The sequence below is a fragment of the Streptopelia decaocto genome (assembly GCF_964273445.1).
Source record: "Streptopelia decaocto genome assembly, chromosome: 4".
Taxonomy (NCBI): Eukaryota; Metazoa; Chordata; class Aves; order Columbiformes; family Columbidae; genus Streptopelia; species Streptopelia decaocto.
In genome coordinates this window covers 23,517,602-23,540,459 of record NC_138658.1, presented here as the reverse complement: position 1 = coordinate 23,540,459, position 22,858 = coordinate 23,517,602, and the positions used below count along the sequence as shown (strand labels likewise).

The 22,858-nt window shown below is 40.2% G+C and overlaps 1 protein-coding gene across 6 annotated transcripts in view; it reads left to right on the top strand.

Annotated features, from left to right (window-relative positions):
• The window catches only part of WDFY3 (WD repeat and FYVE domain containing 3), a 170,269-nt gene that overhangs the window by 24,766 nt on the left and 122,645 nt on the right, over positions 1 to 22,858 (top strand). For 5 of the 6 annotated variants that reach the window (XM_082050897.1, XM_082050895.1, XM_082050893.1 and 2 more), the window contains exon 2: positions 7,779 to 7,873. The exons of the other annotated variant lie outside the window; for it this stretch is intronic. The gene's annotated coding sequence lies outside the window, so the exon portion shown is untranslated. The remainder of the gene's footprint in view (positions 1 to 7,778; positions 7,874 to 22,858) is intronic. 6 annotated transcript variants of the gene reach the window in all.

The following is a 22,858-nucleotide window of genomic DNA, read 5'->3' as shown; positions in this document are numbered from 1 at the left end:
TAGTGCTTCTTATCAAGCAATTTAATGAAATTTTGTGTCACAGGTGACCTGCAAGTCATTTCAGCATATCTGTATTGAGAACATCTTGAGTTTAAGGCTGACAGATTCTGATTTATTTCTACAAGAAGTACATTTCTTTACTATTAAGAGAAGACGACTGCTTGTGGGTGATTGTGGATCAATGCCTCCTTGGCAAAGACTTTTGTAAATTGAGGACTGAGTACAGTAGATGAGAATATTCTGAAGACAGCTTGAAATAAATTTTACTAATCTATTTAAATGTACGTGAGTTTGATGGTTCATTTGGAGGTGAAATTAGCATTTATTTCCATTTGGAGCATCAACTTATAATAGTAGATGTTATCAGAGCATGCAAATTTAATTAGGAAGTAATTAAAGAGCAAAGTAACATCAGACGTGTATGACAATTTTCTTGTTCCTTTTTCAGTCTAATTTTGGCCTTGACTTAACATAAATGTGCAGTTTATGGAGCACTTCTTCTTTCCAGTGGCATAGAAATCAGGGGTTGTATTGAGTCCTACTGACTCTTTTGCAGTAAATGAGACTGGGTTTATCTCCTTGACTTTCATTGTCTTGCTTTAAAAATAACTTGGGTTGTTGGTGTTTAACTTCAGTTGCTCTTTAAGTCTATTCAGTGCCCAATTGTTGAAGTTCTTTTTTGGTGTTCTGGCTGTGTATAGGATGCTTCTGGAGGAGATGTGAATGCAGCTGCAACTTGCGCAGTTCCTCTACGGTCATGTCTCCTTTTATTTTACCTGGTTGGCACTTTGCATCTATCAGTGTTTTGTTGTGTTGAGAAGAACATGGCTGAAATACACCTCATTAAAGACTAGAATTTTTCAGGTAGGAAGGGACTGTTGTCTGAAAGGCATAGGAGTGCGTGGTGCCTGAGGTATCATTTGCAGTTCAATTGCTTTTAGCTCTTGGATGACTTCAGCAGCAAGGAGCAGCATTTAAGAGTTGTATTCTATCTGGTAGGGTAGCTGTAATGATTATGACCCCTTTCGTGGGGGTCCTCCCCTTTGCTGTCAAGTGTGAACGTGTCTGTGTGTGCATGTGTCTACATTTGGAGGGCTGGTGTGGGACTTGGCACGTTGTCTTAACAATGTGGAATATAAGCTGAGGCCTTCATGTTATTTCAGCCTGGTAATCATTGGGATTGCCTGCTCAAACAGTGTGCCTGTCATTGTGTGAGAAGCAGAGGTTTCATCTGGTTACAGCGCTTATCTGCTCTTACCTGCATTTCTGGAGCTTGGAGACATAACATCATCTGCAGAATTTTGTGCCCTGAATCATGATTTCCTAAATAGTCATGGAACAGAGATGTAGTTTAAATCACAACATTGAAGATCTTCTACCTCCACCCCCAAAAAGTTGTGTTTAAGGTGTGGTGGTGTTTCCTTCCCCTCTCCAGCTTGTATAACCTTTCCAGCATTGCCTGCTTTCTGAGCTGTTACATTTGCTCTTGGGTACAGCAAGAACACTGAGTTATGGATGATTGTATTGGAGATGGATGAAGTAATAGTTGTTGAAAATTTTTTTAAGCAGTTTGTAGTGACAAGTATTGCTAGACTTTGGTGTGTCACTTCTGCTGTTTCCTGTTATGAACCTCTAGGGCTGATCTGTGAGGAGGTGAAGTGTGTGCCTTAATGCATTTCTACCATCTTTCTTGAGCACGGGCAGGTTAATGGAATCTTCACTTGGAAGTGTGTTTTCATTTGGAAGTATGTCAGGAATGCCAGTAGGTAGATATAAATAAAAAGCAGAAGAATCCAGTAATACCTGTGAGGAAAAGAAAGTACTTAGGTTGCTGGAGTTGTGAACTTCACTGAAGGTAACAGGCATAGGAGCTTTACGTGCCCCCATGCATTCAGGTTTACAATGCTAGAGCTTGGTTTAGCAGAAGTAGCGAATGAGAAACAGTAAAGAAAGAGGGCTTTGGAGGAAGCCAGAAACTGAAGTTCTCCACCTGGGCTTCTTTTACAAACAAGGCTGACCCTTCTGTGGGCTTTTAAGGTCTTTGTCAGTGGGAAATGCCTGACTCTTTCAACCTGGTGTGACTATTAAAATAGCTGGAGGCACACAGAGGGGGTGTTGCCCACAGTTGTATTCCTTTTCTCAAAATCTGTGTACAGCAGATGTATGTTGTTACCTAACTTATTTCTCACCATTAATGAGAATTCAGATGGTCCTGACCTCTTGCTTCATCTGGCTAAAGATGCTTTTTGTATTCATGTCCCTTGTAGTGCCTCTGAAAGTGCACTGGTGATCTAGAGAATGTGTGCTAAACACACCTATACTGGAAAAGGCAGAAGTTGGCCTTGATTCATGTAACGTTTATGATCCATTTGATTTATTTCAGTTGGAAAGCAAGATTTTATATCTATTGGACGTGGAGTAAGTACTAGTACTGAATTACTGTAATTCCTAGCAATAACTGATTTGGGCTTCAACATCTGTACCTTGTTCAGCTCCCACTGCTGTGTGTTCTAGTTGTATGTGATATCTTCCTCAACTTCTCTAGATTTACCGTGTAAGTTTTGCAGGTTTTCGGTACATGGAAACACGTAGAAAATGACTAAGTGGTTTGTGATTGCTGTGAGTTTATTCAGCACTTTTTGTGGAATGTCTGGTGAGGGCAACAAGCAAATTCTATTTGATTTGTTAAACTCTAGAAACAATGCCTAGAAGTACTGAGGTATTCAGCTGAAATAAAAAGAGAGTCATAACTAAAACTTCTGGTGGAATACTTAGTGGGAAGCAGGAGTGCAAATGTTTTATGTTACAGCAAGCAAATTCTTTAAATGACAAGAACCAAAAAGGAAGGACAGCTAAGAGAAATTATTCAAATAATACAAATGTATTATTAAAAATGGATTTAAGCTTATCAGCTTCTGATGACACTAAGCTGGGAGGAGTGGCTGACACGCCAGAAGGCTGTGCTGCCATCCAGCGGGACCTGGACAGGCTGGAGAGATGGGCGGGGAATAACCTGATGAAATTTAACAAGGGCAAGTGTAGAGTCCTGCATCTGGGCAGGAACAACCCCAGGTTCCAGTATAGGTTGGGAAATTACATATTAGAGAGCAGTGTAGGGGAAAGGGACCTGGGGGTCCTGGTGGACAACAGGATGACCATGAGCCAGCACTGTGCCCTTGTGGCCAGGAAGGCCAATGGCATCCTGGGGTGTATTACAAGGGGAGTGGTTAGTAGATTGAGAGAGGCCCTCCTTCCATTCTACTGCGCCCTGGTGAGACTCTATCTAGAATATTGTGTCCAGTTCTGGCCCCTCAGTTCAAGAAGGACAGGGAACTGCTGGAGAGGGTCCAACGTAGGGCAACAAAGATGATTAAGGGAGTGGAACATCTCCCTCATGAGGAAAGGCTGAGGGAGCTGGGTCTCTTTAGTTTGGAGAAGAGGAGACTGAGGGGTGACCTTATTAGTGTTTATAAATATATAAAGGGTGAGTGCCACGAGGATGGAGCCAGGTTCTTCTCAGTGGCAAACAATGATAGGACAAGGGGTAATGGGATTAAGCTGGAACACAAGAGGTTCCACTTAAATTTGAGAAAAAACTTCTTCTCAGTGATGGTGACAGACACTGGAACAGGCGGCCCAGGGGGGTTGTGGAGTCTCCTTCCCTGGAGACATTCAAAACCCACCTGGACATGTTCCTGTGCGACCTCACCTGCTCCAGCAGGGGGATTGGACTGGATGATCTTTTGAGGTCCCTTCCAATCCCAAACATACTGTGATACTGTGAATTCTGAATAAGAATGTTTGGATTAGTAGTAGTCATCAAAGTTTAGTTGGCTATATCCTTTATCTTAACAAAACTAAGATGTTTCTAATAAAAAGTGCAGATATTATAAAATATATGCTGACCCAGTTGAAAAAAATAGCTTTTCTTCATCTGTTGGAAGAAATATTTTTATAATTTTATGTAATTGTACAAACTATGTAAATAAACTCTTCAAGGGATGCTCGTAGATAGGAAAAAGGAAATGTCTGAACTTGATGGATGGTAACTACCGTGAGATGCCTCTTGTGTTTTTATGGGTCATGCTCAGGTTGGCCACTGTGATATTATGTTTTGAAAACATAGTTGCAGATGATGTGTTCTAGCTCTTTGAAGGAGAGAAAGCCCTTCAGTGCAGCAGGGAGCTTTATGTAAGGCATGGGTGGGGGTGGTTTTGGTGACTGAAATTTGTTTGCTGAATGACACTTGGTTTCTGGAGAATAATGGATGTGGCTGCTGCCAGAGGTCAGTGGTGGGTCAGGGAGATGAAGTTTGTTACATGTCATTTATTTTTTTCATGAGGTAATTGCCACTCGATAAGCTTTTGAAATGGTTGTGAGGAGACATCTAATCTGAAATTGGTAGTTTGGTTCTTTGCTGTGCTCCTCTTCCATCTGGGGTTTTGGCAGCCTCTGGATAGTCTTAATTTGTTGGAAAACATAGATCCTTTCCTCGAGCACTAAGGGTACAGGTTTTGTTTTCAGCGTTTAACATGCCAGTGTATTTCTCAGAGGAGTTTCTCCTCTAGAGCAGAGACTTGATTAAGTGGGAGGTAACCAAGCTGTGCCACCCCCTTGGCACTCTCCAGCAAGGGTTCCCCTTTCTCAGAACTTGCAGCAGCGTTTTTGTCCAAGTGTAGCATAGTCAGGAAGACACAGGCTAGCTGCCATTTCTGCTTCCCATGTCATGGGATGCTTCTGAGCCTTCATTAGGCAGGGGCACACAAGGGCACTGGATTAGCTTGAACTGTCTTGGCTGCTTCCAGAGTTTAGCTGTTGCAATCACTGGGTTCAAAACTCAGCTATTTTGATGCTTAGTTTAGTTGCATTTCTTTGAAGGATCTCAGTCTTTTGGGCTATTGAGGGTTGAAAAGTTGAAAGTTTTTTGCATGCTGCTGGCTTTGCAGCCACTTTTGGCAACTCAGCTGATGACCACAGGAAGAACTTGAGCTTGGGCAATGCTAGACATTGGCTGATAGAAGTAAAGTAGGGGTGGTTTATTTTTGGCACCAAGGAAGGCAATTAGTTCTTGTTAACTGTGTTTAAACAGCATCTCCTGTGTTAACTGGTTTTGAGACTACAAGTCAAACCAACTCGTTTTGTGCTGACACTTTTGATGAAGTCTTTCTCAAGCTGTTGTGACCCTAACAAAATAAAAATATGGAAGTGGGATAAATGTAAGGGAATCAAGACTTAGAGACAAGGTGTTCCAAATGTACTGTGGGAATATAGATAAACTAGATGGTTTGGGTCCTAAAGGACCTGGTTTGGAGGCATGGTTCCTTAGTGCTCCCAGAACATTCGTTCTTTTTACTGCAGCTAGTTTCTATTAGACCAAGTAAATAATATGTTTGAAAGAAGATTGCAAGCTGTTGTCAGGGTTTCACTTCCTAATGATGTTTTTACAGTTTTAGCTGGAGAAGAAGCTGGTGCTACCCTTTGATTTCTGCTCAAGTAAGACTGTGTGTTTTGAGTACTTGTGGTATAACTGGTCACTTGAGCTTTGCAAATACAGTGTTAATTAAGTTTGGCTTAATCACAGTCTGATCTGATTTGGAGACCATACGTGAGACTTCCATTGTCTGTATTTAAAAATAAAAATCTATCATTTTGAATCTGAGAGATTGGTGATACAAAAAGTTCTTAATAGAGTGAAATGCAATTGAAGGTAGCAGAAACTAAAATTCTCTACTCATGTTGAGGTGTAGTGCTGAGCTGTTCCTAATATATGTTCTATTTGCTTATCCTCTTAGTTTAAGTATTTACTTGTGTCTGTAGAGGTAAAAATAAAAGTGCTCATCCTACTTCTTGCATTTCTGTGTTTTGCAGTGTGAGTTTTATGGCTTCACACACAGTGTGTGGTACCAGCTGCTCACTCCTTACTTTTCCACACAAGAAGTTTTGTGACAGTGTCATGAAGGTGAGGGGAGATGGGGTGGGTAGAAGTGGAGGCTGAAGGCTTTTCATAGGCAGGGCCAGAGGGATGCTGTGTTGAATAAGGGGAGGACACCATCAGGTGGTTCTCTGGGCTTGATGATTCTTCATTGCAGCGTGGGCCACCCAGGCCTGGTGTGAAATTTTGGTTCTGGCAGGGAAGTGTGTAAGATATCACTTAAATCATGGGCATGGATGCAGCAACGCAAGTGAGGCTGGATTCTGGGATATCTGCTGCTCTCAGTTTATCTAGTTTATTTTAGTTACTATGACCACTGCAGGTGGGTTCCTGCAAGTAATCTGAGAAAATAATTGTAAGCAGGTGCTGCATGGCTTGTGGGCAGGAGAGGCCAGGAGCTGAAATACTGAAGATGCTGTTGAGAACACAAGTGGGGTGACCAAATGAAGCACCTGAGTGAATGGATCCCTCTGGAAATTGAACTTGTTAGCCCATCCTCCTATGTACTGGGTGGGCGTTGGTATATATTTTCTAGTTTGCTGTGTAGATGCCTTTTCCAATTTCCTAGATTAAAATAAGAGTGTTCCTTGTAAAAGTAGGGCTTATTCAACAAGCAAGGGCCCCGAGTCTTACAACAAAATAAACACAATTTGAAAACTCTTGAGAATCCTGAATGTCATATGTTGTTAGTTGACTTCCCCTTCCCATTCTAGGAGTGTCAGAGGATTTTATGGTCATAGAAGATGGAGTTAAAAGAGGATTTCTTGCTTTAACTGTCAATGCTCAATTCCTGTACTTGCCAGCAAGTTACTTAAGTTTTTAGTGCAGACAACAATGTTGTAGCAAAATGTTTTTATTAAGTGCTGCAAAATCTCTTTGAGAAGGTTTGTCACATTACTGCCATCTCTCACAAAGCCTTTCCAGGCTACTATGATACTGTGTTGCTTGCTTTTTAACCTGTGTAGCTTTGCCCCACTAAAATTTCCCCTGCTCCTCCTATGTACAAAATAGTAAAACAAATAATGATGTGAGTTGTCTTATAAAGTTTTCCCAGTTGCTTTGGGTATGTCTGTTCCATGTAGTACACTATAGTGCAGGAGTGCTTGAACTACTTGTCCTGAATGGGGCAGACTGTGAGTCAGAGGTAAGGTAATAACCAGCCATCTCAAGGCTGGTTAACTGAGGTGCAGCATTTCACCGAGGCACCTACCTGTTTGCCAGCCACAGCAGTGAATAGCGCTGCGTTTGCTGCCTCTGCCGCTTGACTTGGGTTAGCTGGAGAATCTTGTTGTGATAGGTTCATGGAGTTGTGCTCAAGTGAGCTCAGACTTACTGCCCCTTGTTGGCTTGTGTGCATCCGTTTGTAAATTCTAATGTAAGCACTTTATAACTCTGATAAAATAGGCAGAAAAACTAGGGAAGAGGCCAGGGAAAACCAGGCGCATTCAGTAACGTCTCAGTTGCTCAGCTGGATTGGGATCAACACAGATTATTTCTTTTTCCCCTGCTGTAATGATGAGAAATCACATAGTTCCTTGGAGGGATGCTCTTGCTCATCACAGGCTGTCAGTGCATTAATTACCAGGCTTGCACTTTTTAGTAGCTCTTGTAGCAGTTCATGTGCTCTCAATGAGTATAATTTAATTGGGAAGATAATGCTTGTTTAAGCTTAATGCTGTGTGTTGATTTCTAGTTTGCTACAGCTCCTTTTCCAGGAGCTACTTAAAAGATTTCCTAGGTTTATGGAAGTCCAGTTGTTGGAGTGACTTCTGTTTCAAAATGGCAAAGCTCTGTGGTTTTATTGTCACATTTATATTCTAACCTTTTTCCCTTTTACTTTACCTAGTGAAAGAACAGCTTTGGTGTTGAAGAGAAACATCAAAAAGGAATGGGCCCTGTTCTCTTGAAGCTGTTTGCCCTGATGCCGGGAATGCTGTAGAGGTTAGTGACGTGGACACTTAAGAGCTTTTGTAGAAATTACCTTTTGATTTGTAATTGGCACACTCTGTAGCGTCTGTATGAGGCAGTTCATTTGCCTGTCACAGAAAGAGAGCTTATTCAGGCACAGCCAGAACACAGTCAATTTAAAATTGCTCTACTCAAGCAAAATTTAGAGTTTTGTTTATTCATGTAGATGCTGTAGAAATAGAGAGCTATGTGATCACAGAAAGTTGTGTGATGCCCTGCATGTTCAAGGGTCAAGCTGAGATAATCTTGGGGGTTTTAATTATTAGGTTTAAAAACAAAAAGCGAGAATTATCATAATGTATGGTTATTTTTTGAGCTCTTCAAGTCTCTCATTTTTACTTTGAGAGAAGAATACTCCCACTTTTCAGTCGAATGACAGGCTGCAAGGAGGTCCATTCTGTATCCACACAAAGGTAGTTATCTCTACTTTTGCCTCAGGTGACCTGTATTTTGGCTTTATATCCTACTTTCTTTGGATTTTGTACAAGCTGGACTTGCTGTGAGTGTTTTTTCTGATAGCTGTATGGTCCTGCTGCAAATATTCTGGGCTACGAGAGGCCTCCTCTTGCAAGCAGAACATTCAGTCTAATTTACTTTTACCTTTTTTGCTATGCTAAAGAGGGTTAAGTGGATATATCACCTGACATGTTTCTTCCTAACTAGTGAAGTCAAAAAAGCTCATATAACTATTAAATTCAGTATTGCTTTGTTTTGCTGGTACAAAATGAATGTAGCAAGTAAAATGGATGAAGGGGTGGTAGATGAGGTAGGTATATTGAAGTACTCCTAGGCAAAGAAGTGAATTTCTATAGTGGCAGTTGAGCTAAAAATCTATTAGACCTGTCTGGTTATTGTAAAGAATTTCTGATCTTTGTTAGCTTACTCTAAATGCACAGATATATATATATATAGTTTGGCTACTGAAGAGTAATGCCCAAGCTTTGCTAGTACATCCTTTAACATATAGACCGTTTTGGAGAAAAAAGCAAACAAACAAACAAAAACAACAAAACAAAAACTCACCGTGGAAAAAAATGCTGTAGCATGCCATGGAGACAGAAAGTCATGAGGTGACCCAATGGAAAAAGACCTGTTAGTGCAATGAAGTGCTACTTGGCGTCACTCTTTGAGGCACATAGAGCTTAACAACTGTTGTTGTAAGTGGTGTCATTTCTTATGGAGAGCTTTAGTTATTCATATGTTCTCACCATCTTTATCTTATTTGATGTGAAACTGAGAGTTGCAAAATGTTCAAGGGAGGTATCACTTCTAAAAACCCCAAAAGACATCCTTCTCTATGAAATCCTGCATTTCAACATCAATGCTTTCATTTTAGCTCTATGTTCCTTCTTTAGTCTATGTTTTATTCATTAATAAAAAAAAATAAAATATGTCCACAAAGTGAGTTTGATAGAAATATGCCTTCTTCTACTTTCATAGAAAAATAACTTGCTCCCTTCAAACTGTCGTGTTTAGGGTTTTTTTTTTAATATATTCTACTTTATGGAGAATAAAAAAAAAAAATGAAAGGCTCATCTCTGTTGTTAGTCTCCCTCTTGACTTAATAAAAGCAGTTTAAAGCAGACTGTTGAATACATACTCTTTTGTGGATCTGCAAAGACTGTCTTGTTAGTATCATGATCAGCTCTTCAGATACTAATAGTAGTACTTCCTTGGCGTTGTATGTATCCTGTTCTTCCAGTTCTGAGGACATGCAAGAACTAGTAGATGTTATTAGCCTGGGTTTAGTGCTGCTGTGGTTACGTTCCATTCCAACCTGAACCTACTGTGTTTTATTTGGTCGGGCTCTCCGTGGGGCTGTGTTGAGTTTCTTTCCAGCTGTGGCATGACTTACCTGAAGCTACAAGGGTAATAGTAAAAGTTGTGGTGCAGTTTATATACACACAGAAGATAGTGAGATAAGGGAAGACAGCCAACCAACATGAATTTGTCAGGGAGGAAATTGTATCAAGCTGATTAATTTGCTTCTGTGACAGATGGATTGGATTACTGCATAAGAGAGGGAAGGGCTTGAAGTGATGAGACTTGAAATTTATAAGGTTTTGAAAAATATCCTTTGGAATGTAATATATGTAGTATTGTGTGGTGGTTAGTTTGTTGGGTTTTTTCTTCAATAGGATTTTCCTTAAATCACTGTACTGCAGAAGCAAAATTTATTAAAGATGGTTCAGTGGAGCAATTAACAGTGATTTGGGGTCACCTGGAAAGGCATTTGAAGTAGGCTTCTGTATTATCTTGCTGTCCCTGGATTTATCAGTAGTCACATCCCTGATTTAGATGATGTAGTAGAGTCTGCTTACAACATGTGCAGATTATGTCAGTTTGAGAGCAGGCGGTATGGGCACCATAAAGGGTGCATATTAAGGTGTTTGACTTTGTAATTGTGGTAGGCTCGGTATTTTTGTGTGTTTGGTTGACGTAAGTCACCTGACGCTTGTTTGCTTGCTATACCACAGTAACTCAGTCAGTGTATATTACCTTAGTATATTGAGCTTGGTGAGCTAGATGACCTCTTCCAACTTTTTTTTTTTTTTTTTGTGGTACTTTTCTATCCTTTAGTAAATTACAGCACTGAAACCTCGTGCTTCAATGCAGGTGGTTCTAATCTTTAAAAATGGTGTATCTGGATTTGAGGTCTTAGGACACAACCAAGATATACATGTGGAAGGTTAGCAATGCTCTTGGGAAGTCCCAGGATTTTCCTCTTGTGCCAGAGGGGAGCAGGAGGTGGGCACTGTGGAGCCCACAGGTGCTCTTGCAGGCTGCTGGCAGTGCCAGCTCTCTGACTTTCCATTGCTGGCACAGGAACAGATCCATTTAGGCAGCTGACAACAGGGCTGCCTCCCTCTCTTTGGTCTCCATCATGCAGCTAAAGCAGCTTATCTGGCCCCTGGAAGCTGAGGACAGGCAGTCCCTGTAGCCCCTCTTCTCCTTTTGTGTTTCTGTGTGCACAGGCTGAAACCTGCACTGCTTTCTGCTTGAGGTTCAGGAAGGGTGGAAGCGCGGAGAGAAGAAGCAGTGCTTGAGGCGTTCATTATGTTTGGCTTATTGAAGATACACGAGGAAAAAATAACTTCTGTATCTTTTTTGCTAGGTTGCTGGAGGTGTTACCAGTGCTTCCCTCAGCGCCTCAAGCCTTTTTCCTTGCAGGACTTTGCACTAATGTTTGTTGGCGGCAGTTTCTTTGGTCTGCCACAGAGAGAAAATATACAAGCAGGGGAGAGTGGCCGTATTTTCTTAAGAGCTTTCGTAGAATAACATATGAAATACGGGAATAATTGATGTCTGGGATGCTGTTAGAGAAGTCTGACATACTGCTATCCTGTGATAGAAAGGGATGTTTGTGTACTTTGCTTTTGAGTACACAATGCATTTTCCGTAGTTGTCAGGTAATTGTGTAAGATTAATTTGCTGGCTCCCTTGGAGGTAAGCACCAGTATTTCACACTAAGTCAATAACGTTTGCTAGTGATAGATGGATGGCTGAAACTCCCTTTGACATGTTCCCATCTGCAATAGTCTCTTATAGATGTCAAACATCGTGAGGGAAAAATTATCTCCATTGAGTTTAATTCTGTGGAGATGCTGCTCTCTGGTTCTGTAATCCCTGCTACTGTTTACCCAACATCTCGGAGTATGACTCTTGCTTTTTGGTATCCTAGTAAATATTTTTCTAGCAAAACTACAAATTAAGTTGATAATAGGTGCACCTTAACAACAGAGACCTGGTGCACCAGGGTATAATTGGAATAACAGGAATGCTGTTAATTATGCTTCATGCCCCATCTTGTATCCCAAATAGAGAGGGTATTGGAAGAGCTGCTACTGATAAGTGATAGCCTATGAAAGGTGAGCCTTAGGCAGTCCTTTGGAAAGACTCTAGATTCCATGAATTGGAGTGAACTGGAGGCACAGTAAACCTTTCTCGTGTTTGATTACAACTTCAAAAAGCTGCCTGGGAGAAATCTCAAAGGCATATTCCTGTAGATGCAGGAATAACTGTTCAAAGTGCTGGAAGATAAAGCACTGACGTTCAGCAATTTTTAAAGGTGAGGAAATAACAGTGGAGAGGTGGGCTGCCATCTGGCTGTATTGCAGTGAGAATTTGTTAGAATTACTGTTTGCTCTTCAGTGTTGCCAAAAGGTCACATTTTTTTAATTAAAATAAAAAAGGGAAGACAAGAAAGTCACCCCAATAATACCTGCATGAGAGAAGTGCTAGCCAAAGCCTACTACTCTCTGCTTTGCTCCATGGTTCAGGATGATGGAACTTTATCCTGTGGTAAAGATGTGTATCTTACTACATATTCTATTTAGTCCTCTGATTTGGAACCCTTGCATAAATACTTCCTCTAGTAGGAAATGTACAGCTGCTGTGTGATTCCCTGTACCTTACACTGAAATGCATCTTTGCTGCTAAGTTGGCTTTGTTGCCTCTCTGCAATTTGTCAGTGGAACCATTTGCTCTTTTGAATGATGCCCCTCTCTTGCACTGGGTAGCAAGCGTGAAGTCATCCCTGACTGCATGGTTACTTTTGAACATGCAGAATACACTCTTGTGCCGAAGGCTGTTGCTATCCTGAATGTGTGTCTCTGTGCTTATGCATTTTATGTAATATGTAACAGTGCTTGAACCTTTAACCTTTACTTCAGGTACCTGAAACTCCTCTTAGAGCTCTGTGTAAATTACTCAGCTTTTAGAGCATCCTTTCTTTGTTCAAATAATGGCTATTATCAAACAAGTTGATGTAGAAAGCCCAGACACACCTTCCTCTTTTGCTCAGCCTTGTTCCCAGATGGAGCAACCTGGAGTGCATACTTGAGGAAATATCTGCAACTTCTGACAGAGAAGTAAAAGCAAATTAAAGAAAGGAATGTATGGTAAAGATGTAAATCCTAGCGTTGAACATTTATTTACCTATTTTGAATGTGTTTAGCAACATCTTGCTGTGTTTTAGTCTGTTTATTGTATTGTGTTTGTGTTAAAAATACATGAGTAGTTATCTGCATTCTGTGCACTGCTTACTGTTAAAGCTTAAAAGGGACACAAAACTGGAGAACAGGGGTGGTGTTGAAGGACTCATGTTTTCTCACCTATGGAGAACAAGTTGTCTCCCCAGGTTCTTTGCATGCAGGAATGGGCAGGCACTCTGCAGGATGCTGAGTGAGTCCATGCACTTTCACAGATGCCCTGCCAGGGCTTGTAATAAATTACTAGTAAGTAATTTCTGTAGCTGTAAATGACATTGCAGCCCATTTGATATGCAATTACTGTCTGTCTTTCTTATTTTTTGTTTTGTTTTGTTTTTTTTTTTCTTTTTTTATTCTTCTTTTTGTCGATGTTCTTTCTTCCAGCAAGGAAGAATATTTCTTTGGCATGTGTATGTGTAGATGAATCAAGGGGAGAATGGGAATAAATTCTTCTTCAGTAGTTGTGCTTTTACTATGTGAATGTTCAGGCTATTTTCTGGGATAAATTTAGTTAAAAAGCAGTGGGCACCGTAGTCATTTCAGCATCCTTCTGTATCACTGGGAGAATTTTTTTCAAGGAGCTGCAGCTTCAATCCAAATTTGTTTTCTGTACCTTTTGATTATTACTGGAGAAATAGGCTAGTATAGTGGGGAGACATAACATGTGAGTAGCCATAGTTATTGATAATAGATTTCCTTGGGAAATCCTACCATTTCTGAATAGTTGTTGTTATTAAAAAAAACAAAAACAAAAACAAAAAAAACAGCCACACAAAAACCCCAAACACGAACCAAAACAAACACACAAAACCAACCAACTCGCAACAACAAAACAAAAACCAAAACAGCAGGCAGTATTGATCTGAACCAGCTGTTCTATATTGTATGGTGCTGGGCATGAAAATAGCATTGCAAACTATAGTAGTAAACACTGCTTTAAAAAAGGCAGAAAATTTAAAGGTAGGAAAACCCACATTGCATCTGATCTAGCTTCTGATAAGAAGTGTGTCTTGTACCCCTTTTATTTTTCCAGACTAATTAGGCCTATTGTAACTAAAACTTAAACAAATTTACTTTTCTATGAGATAAGAAAAGCAGGAAAAATGTTGCCCTACAACTTCATTTGTAAGCTGTGATGCATCATTCTCATTTGCAGTGACTGTGTTGCAGGCCAGATGTCATTTTACTCTAGCATACAGTTTTTCATCTTGCTCTGCTGCATGTACGATTTTGATTTAATTTCTGAAAAGCATCTGTATGGTTACTGTGGCCTTGGTGTTATAAGGGAGGCAGAGGAACCCTTTCCCTCCAGCTTCGCGGTTCCTCCCCTTCCCGCAGCGAACGTGCCCTGTGTCCATGTGGAAGGGACCAGCTGGGCTGCGCAGTCAAACCAGTCTGGGCACTGGTCCAGCCGGCGCCGGGGATGGCGGCGCAAAGCTCGGGAGGTCGCCTGACTGCCAGGAGGGTGTTTGCGAACGACGGGCTGGCAGCGGCTTGTGCGCAGAGGAGCTTGCCGTCTCCTGCTAGTGATATCTTACAGAAAGAGGATTTGAAAACTAAGATGCTTGCCCTGAACTTCAAGAATTCGAGGTAGGATGAGAATTAAATGAATAAAAACTACTTATGTTTCTTTGCATGCTACTTTCTCCCCTGCCCCCAGACTAACGTTTAATTATATGACTAGCTTCTGTGAAGTTGTACTTCTTGTTGTCAGCCTCTTCTGGAGTTGTACTTGTTGTTACAAAGAGAAACGGGACCAAAGGATGAGCTGAGATTTAGTTAAAAAATAGTGGTATGTAGGTAAATAATGTAACTGTGCATAATTTACTGTGTTTAGGATGCTGACCATGCAGAATAAGTGAAAAATAGGTAGATTACATTTGTCATTCTACCGAAGGAAGAAAATACTTTATTTTAGTTTGTCATGTGCATAGTTTTCAAAATACAGCTAATACGAGCCTGTTCTAAAGTGCAGTAGTTCTGCTGTGAAGCAAGCGTCATGTCATCTTATATTAGAAAATGTTCTCGTAAATGAAACAAAGTTGAAGAAAAAAGCATCATATTAAAATAGTAATTTGCCTCTCTTGAGTGCTCTAGGCTTCATTTTTTCTTTGAATAAGAGAAGTTCACTTTTGAAGGATTTCTAGCTGTTTTATTTAATCTTGTAGTACACTGCATAAACTTGTGTCGAGAAAGCATTTATTCACTGTGAAATATAACTTTCATTTTGGCATTATTGCCAAGCAGGAGTATAACATGGGTAATGGAGAGGAAAACAAAAATAGTTTTGAATGTAGTTCTGGTAAATGATACATACACCAACCCCACTACTGGCAATGAAAAGTAAACTGAATAAGCATGGATTTTTGAAGAGGTTGCAGCTTTCTCCCTGTATGAGAAACACCAACTTTAATGTCCAAGAATATCTACACCCACTTGGCTCATTTAATAAGTGTGCTAACGAGCACCAGAAAAGACTTTCAGCAGTGCTCATTACTTTGTTTGAAGAACCGGGGAAATGTGGAGGAATGCTTTTACTCAAGCAGTTAATATTGCTTTAAAAATCTACAGTTTTAATCTGCTTTGTAGGTTTGTGTTTGTGGGGGTTTTGCTTGGTGTGGGGTTTTTTTCTTCTGTTCAGTCATTTGTCTGACATGTTTGCTGCTGGGAGAAGGAAATTCTGTGGCTGTTTTGGGTTCCTCCTAAATCAGTAGAGCTGTATCCTGCCGTGGTTCTGCTCCAGCCTTCCCCTGCAAGCCTGGTCACCTGCTGACAGACTCTACCTGGCCATCTGGGAGCAGCAGCATGAGGAGCTAGAGCTGGTTTCTCTGAGGAGGGATTCACAATCAGCCATTCTGTCTTTACTCTTCACTGCATGCCAGGCTCCTGAGAAGCATCTCCATGTGCAGTGTTGGGAGTCTGTATCCAAAGATGGGGCTGGGAGCCCAAGGTGAAGTCTAGCTCCACCCGAAGTCCTCAGGTGTTTGAAAACTGGAGACTGAGAAGGGTCGAGTTGCCTTTGTCTGCAATTTGTGACTGTCATCCCAAGAGGATCTTCTGTTGACTCTGCCAGGCAACAGAGAGGAGGAGGAGGAGCAGAAGAGACGGAGGGTGTGAAGACAATGTTTTTCCTCCATCCTTATAATACTTGCTTAGGTGAAACAGAGGGATCTTTACTGTTTTTCCCAGAGGCAATGTGCCTGCTGTGACATGGCCAGCACTTGGTTCCAGTGAAGCTCAGTGGATGTCTTTGTGATGATGTCTTTGTGCTGTCCTAGTTTCAGTGTAGGGCAACTCCATCTGAGAAAAGTCACTTCAGAGGTAGTCCTTTCACTGCCATTGTCCACGGTGCCCAGATTGCCCGTGGGTGTTTATGAAGAGGCCTTGACCTGGGATGTGTAGGGGGTGGTCAAATTCAGCAGCTCCCTGTTGGCTGCGAATACCCAGCAGAATAATGCAGCAGTTGGTATAGATTCCTTATTGTCTTTTAGAGACAGTAATGATGTATATGCAAGTGTTTCTCCTGCTTTTCTATACATCTCTGGTCTGCGTTGCTAACTACAAGGTCTTGGGCTGTTTCGTTGTATTTTGCAATTAGAAGTAGTATGGACACACAACTTAAAGGGTTGTGATCATTCACCCTTATTTAGTCCCTATTATTTTCAAAATAAACAAGCATTTGTGACCAGAGGTTTAATGATGATGCTCTGCTGTTTCACTCTTTCTGACTAGATGGTAGCAGAGAGGGGAATATTATTACATCAGCCAACATATGCTGGTAGGATCATTTTGTTGTTTTTCTCATTTAGGTTGTTAGAAACAAGGGCAGCTCTATGGAGACAAATTTTATAGGTAACGGGCTTCTACTTATTCTTTCATATGTAAATTTCCTGAAGGCAGAAGAAATGTTTGAGAGTATAAATGGCTGTTTTATATGGATGGAGGAACTTGATGCTTTAGATTGCTGTTGGGAAGAAAAAACACCACCACAACAAGCATGGACCTGCTTTGTGTAATACCATTCTCCTTTGAAAAAGATCTGGTGACCTTTTCAGCTAACTGGATCAGAACTGTGCTTAGGCTCGCTATTGTCGTTACTGAACATGCTCTTTGGGACTATTGTGTTTAGTACAGGGCTCATTGTTAATTCTAGGAGATCAACTTTTCTAGGAAGGCTTTCTTACTTTGCTTGTTTACTACTATCGCAAGAGCCACCTGCTGGAGCAGTTTTTTCTCTATCGCTTTGTTGATATCTGCATGCCAATCAAGGGTACACACTTCATCTTCAGATCCCAGATTATTTTGCTTTTTTGTTTATTTTATCCCCTTCCCCCCCCTTTTTTTTTTAGGGGCTTCTTAGCAGCATTTCCTCTTCTGAATGGCATGATTTAGTCATTGCCATGCCGTTCAGGTTGGCAAAGTAAAATTTCAGTTCTGCTCTATTCTTGACAGGCTGTAACTGGCATTTGGTTTGTCCAATTAATGCAAATCAGTTTATTCAGGCCTTTTGAAAACAAACAAAACCCCCAAGAAACAGCATTCAAAGATGCTCAAGATATTTTACCGCAGAACGTAGTAAGAACTCGTTAATTAGCTCTTTTTTAGCCAGTTTTTACCTGTCTTTATAGCATTCTACAGCATTCAGAGAACTTCTTCTGACACTGCATGGCTTCACTCTTTTCATAATTGGGTATCTGGTTAGTGGGCACTAATAGTACGCATTGTTAATTAAACCGATTTAGTTGCTTTATAAGCTTTAGGGGTAATATTTCTTATACCAAATAATCTATGCATTCTTCCATTTCACATGGTTTTGCTGAGGTGCAAATGTTTCGGACACATTTCAATTCTTCCAGCGCATGTTTAAACCAGAATGATGTTTCAGTGTTTGCTTCTCTCCAATACATTTTCCAGCTGTAGGTCTTAATAGTACTAAGTGAGGTTTGCAGGATAATGTGAGTTTGCTTTTCTTTTGCCTTGCCAGCTAGCAGGTGTGAATTGGGGTCATTCAAAATCGTCCAAGAGTGTCAGGTTACAAAATTACAGGTTAACACCGATCCCATATATTTTAGTTTCCAAAAGTAATCTGCTGTGTTTATAATCTATCCAAACTGAAAACATGAAAAAGAGAGCTTTTATTCTCTGTTATTCTTGTTAATTTACTGGGCACAAATTTCCTGTAAGTGAGAGGGTTCCAAAAATACCTGTCAGTAGAGAAATATCTCATATTTTTGCTGTTACCTTTTGTCTGCGCTCCAGCCAGTTTACATTTTCGTTCCGCCTGCCAGGTTTTTTGTGTTGCACATATTTTTGTCTCCCCAGTTACCACATTTCTCTCATAAATAGTGTCATTTGCACTCTTTGAGGTCTTGAGAGGATGAGTTCTGTGCTTAGAACTAGTTTGGACTTCATTGCAGTCAGGACTGGATTGCCATCTTCAGACCATATTGGAACAGGTCAAAGGGGAGGAACAAATGCCATAGTGGTGTGATTGCACAGGCATGAGCAAATTGCTTCTCAGAGCCTGAATGTCTATGAATGAACCAACTGAACATGTTAACGCAAGTCTCTGCTTTCTAATACTTATATGGAGCCACTGCTTTGATCTTTGCTGTAACCGATGATTAGGGTTAACGAAACACGGTAGGATTTTTTTTTTTTCTGGAGCAACCACTCCTCATCTCCTAAAGCAGAAAAGCTTTGACACATGAAGAGTTTTATTTGGTCCTTAGCCCTGCATTGGCAATATATTTGGCCTTGCAGAAATAGTTCAGGTGTAAATACTACCTTTTTTTTGTTCCAACTTTAGGAGGTGCTGTTGAGCAAACAGTTTGAGGTATGGAATTTCTGACTTCCTTTATGGCTACCAAATCCAGACTGGTTTTTGGAGATCAAATTTGTGTTTATGTGCACATGAGCTGATTAAAGACTTCGCATTGAAAATCACAAGTGAAGCTGTGTAGAATCCAGCAATTAAATGTAGAGTTAAGGTAGCTTTAGGAGAGGAGATGAGATTTTCTGCACCTCTTATTTGGACATGGATACAATACTTATTATGTGCCATTTGGCTTCTGAAATGTGAAAATTGTGAAATTTCCCTGATGTTTTTCAGAAGCAACTTTTAAACTTTTAAATGTATCTATTCAAGTGCTTACAAATGTGGCATTACTTGTTGTTTCTCATGGTGTAGTGTATGGTAGTTCAAGATGAAATGAGAATTCATATTTCATTTCAGTTTAGAAAGGAGTAAAAAATGCAAAGGCAGAAACCTTAAATGGGCATGTGTGGTCACTCTAAATAGCCTGTATTTGAGCTTTCTTGCTATTTGCTTTGTGGGCATTTATAGTTCTTTAGCTTGACTAGTAATTTATTACTGAGCTGAAAAATGGGAGTCCTAAGTCTTGCTAAAGACTTGCTTGAAGAAAAGTGGTATTGAGAATTATATATGTGCTGGTGACACATCCTAATGTAAGCCAAATAAAGATGTAGGAAGCAATTTTACCAGCATCCAGCAAAAGAATCACATTCTAGCTGCTACATGGACAGTTTTGCTCCTGCTAGGAAAAGGCAGCACCTGTGTGTGCTCCCTCATGTGCTGTCCCTTCCTCGCTCTCTGTAAAACTGACTTGTAGCTCCTTGCCATTTGCTAAAGCTGGGAGATTTGGGCACCATCCCTAAACGTCTGTGATCAGTGACTTTAATCACATCCTTTACCGCCGGATGTGCATCAGTAGCCTTTCTTGTTAGGTAACTGTTGTTCTGTGCTATTGCACTAAAAATAAAGCTGATGTAGGTGCTTCAGTCGCAAGGGCATAATGGTTGGTGGGCCTGCACTTAGATCTTGAAATTGTCTGTGCTCTCCGTGTGCAGAAATAGAAGGGAAGAAAATTGATGCAACTCGGTACTGTGGTTTGGAGAAGTACTGCATACTGTTTTCAGCTGTGGTAGGATTTAATACTTTATTTTATGGACTTCTGGAGGTGATGGAAGAAATCTTTGTACCTTGAAAATACTTTATTAAAGTACTGGAAGTAGGATTTTGAGAAGTAGGATTTTGTGGTTATTAATTAAAGAATTAGAAAATGCAACAGTAGAGTTATCTTCCTAGACATAAGACTAGTAAATCGGAAAGAAACAGACTATATGCAGAAGTAAAAGACAGTACTTTACTGTCTTATTTGAACAAAATAAAGTGCAAAAGCTTGATGTAACTGAAGTTACTTTTCATTTAACTTAATGCTAAGTAAGAAATACATGCATTATCATTGTTTAGTGAGACAGCTTTCCTCCATCCCTGCAGCATAGGGCAAAAGTATCACTGTTATTTAATTGTTGTCCTTCTCTTTCATGGAATATAAAACATTAACCTTCAAGAAGGTACAAACCACAGGAAATATACTCTATCAGCACATGCTATTATGTGTCATTATCATGAATAATTTGTGGGAAGTGGACTTGGAAAGAAGACTGATGGTCTGTGCTTTGTATCTGTATCTTTCTCGCTAACGGGTTACTTAAGTTCTTCATATTTGTTGAAGTATTAAGAATTTTTGCTTCCAGTGATGCCAAGATACTAATGTCAAGCTAAGCGTAAGAATAGCATTTCTAACATTGCAAGTGACAAAGGAATTGTATCCTTAAGTAGTCGTCTGATTTGAGTTCAGCAAACAGGAAAAACATGAGGGTAGCAAGGCTTGCCTTTTTTTTTTTTTCTCCAAAGGTTAAAGAAATTGAATTCTCCAGTTTGGACACTTCCTGTGCACTGAGAGACACCTCTGTAAGCATCTCTTCAACATGTAGAAACAAACAGTATTTCATTAGGTTGATATCTGCACTTAATCTAAAGAAGAGAAGGTTAAGCTTTCAGGTGATAACATAAGCTTTCTTGAGCTAAGTTTTAAAATGTTTCAGTGCAAAAGGAAAAAAAAAAAAAAAACAGGAAAAAAACCAACCAAACAAGCAAAACTCATGACAACAAAACAACCCCACAAAAAACAAAACAACCTCTGAAATAACAGTGCAACCTTACTAATCCTTGCCTGCACACCTTCCTTAATTAATAATAATTTGTAATACAAAATTGGAGTGGGAGTTGATGGTGTTTTCCTCTTGGGAGGATTTCTCAGTGAAACATTTCCTGTTGTAACCAGCTGACTAGCTGTTTAACAAGAGGAAAACTTAATACAGCAACAGTTGCTTTTATTGCTGAGTCAGCACGCTGGCTTTACTCCTAGTCCTGACTTAGAGGGACTAGGCAAAATTCCCCAAATGAGCACGTGCTGGTTAAGTCTGTCTGGGAGAGCTGATGGCTGCTTTTTCAGGAACACAGCTTCCTTGTGCATGATTTTCTTTGTGTGCAAGCAGTTGTTTTTTTGGTTGTCGGGGAGAGGAAATGGGAGGCAGTAGTTGTTTTCTTCACTTCCCCCCCTGCTGGTGTTTTTGGCTACAAGGGGAATTTATTATTCCTGTTCAGTTCTAAGCACAAATGGATGTGTATCTGCCCTGTAACAGCTCTTTATTTTTTCTTTTGAAGGCCAAATAAGGTCTTTTTTAATACTGCATATCATCATCTTTGGAATGTTAGTTAAAACTACATGGGCAGGGACCCTTAAAATCAGGAAAGAAATAACAGGTGTGGAATCTACTGATCGCAGTGAATTTCTGTGATTCCCTGTAGCAGTGAGACTTGACCTAAGTTTCATTTTCCTGACATAGCTGGTGTGGAGGTGTGTGCTGGTGTCCCATTATAATCTGCAAAGAAACAAATTGTATCCTGTTTCACTGCTAAACTGCTGATGCAACGCCAGGATGGTGCCTGGAGAAACACTTATGACTGTAATTATGAAGCAGATTAATTGCCTAGCTGCTTATTTAAATAACACCCTTTTGGAACTAAATGCACAGCTTGGACCTATAATAGCTATTGTGAAAATAAGTGTGTTTCATGCAGCTTCTGTCTACTTTTTTCTTCACAAATGTTTTGATAGCTCTGGTAGTTTTACCTGTACATTATTGTACCCTAACTTGTGTTTATGATTGTATGTGTGTTATGTTTTTCTTGCAGTGTCTGTCTTTCAAGATTTGTAAGTTGTTGGTATTTTGTAAGTAGTCCATGACCATTTGTCTAACAGTTTCCACTAACAGTAGAAAACACTTCAAAATATTATCTTAAACAGTAGATTTTATCTCTTGCACTAACTCCAGTGAAACGTCTTGAGAATCCCCTTAGTTCCTCTTGTCGGATTCCTGTATAAATTTAATGGAAAAATGGAGGACTTGCTGAATGAGTTTATATCAGAGCTGCTCAAATGGATCAGCCCCACTTATGCTAACGTGAAAATGTGCAACTATCTTACAGCCAGTTGAAGAAAATGAAGGGGTTGTTCAGGTAAGAATGCTCATGCTGTGCCTTTACGGCTTTCTTCATGTCTCTTTGCTTGGAGACTTTTTACTTCTACCACTAGGAGAAAACAAGAGCAGCATTTTTACTGTTGCTGTCTGTGCATGTTTGAAATTTACTGGTCGAGTGTCTTATTTACTTTTGGTCCATACAGCGCATGATTATATGCAACTGCCATTAATTCACCTTTTTAGTTCAAGTAGCAGAAAATGGGTGCAATGGGTCCAGCTGCTTCAACCTTTCTCATAAACCACGTGCCTGTCACTTGTGAGTCAAAATATTTATACAGTACGTAGTAGCAACATACCACTGTCGTTTCAGTCAGTGAAGTAGTGTAGTATTTCTAATGTATTGTTCCTCCAAAGATTTTAGATTTGGTGGTGGTCTTTGGTTTGTGTTTGTGGTGGTGGTTTGTTTGTTTTTGTGGTCTTGGGTTTTTTTTGTTTGTTGGTTTGGTGTTTGGTTGTTGTTTCTTTTCCCCCATGGTCTTAAGCATCTCAGTGTTTTCTTAGAAGTAAGTTCTGGTTCTGAGATTTACAATGAGGAGGCTTTACCTCCTGTAAAACA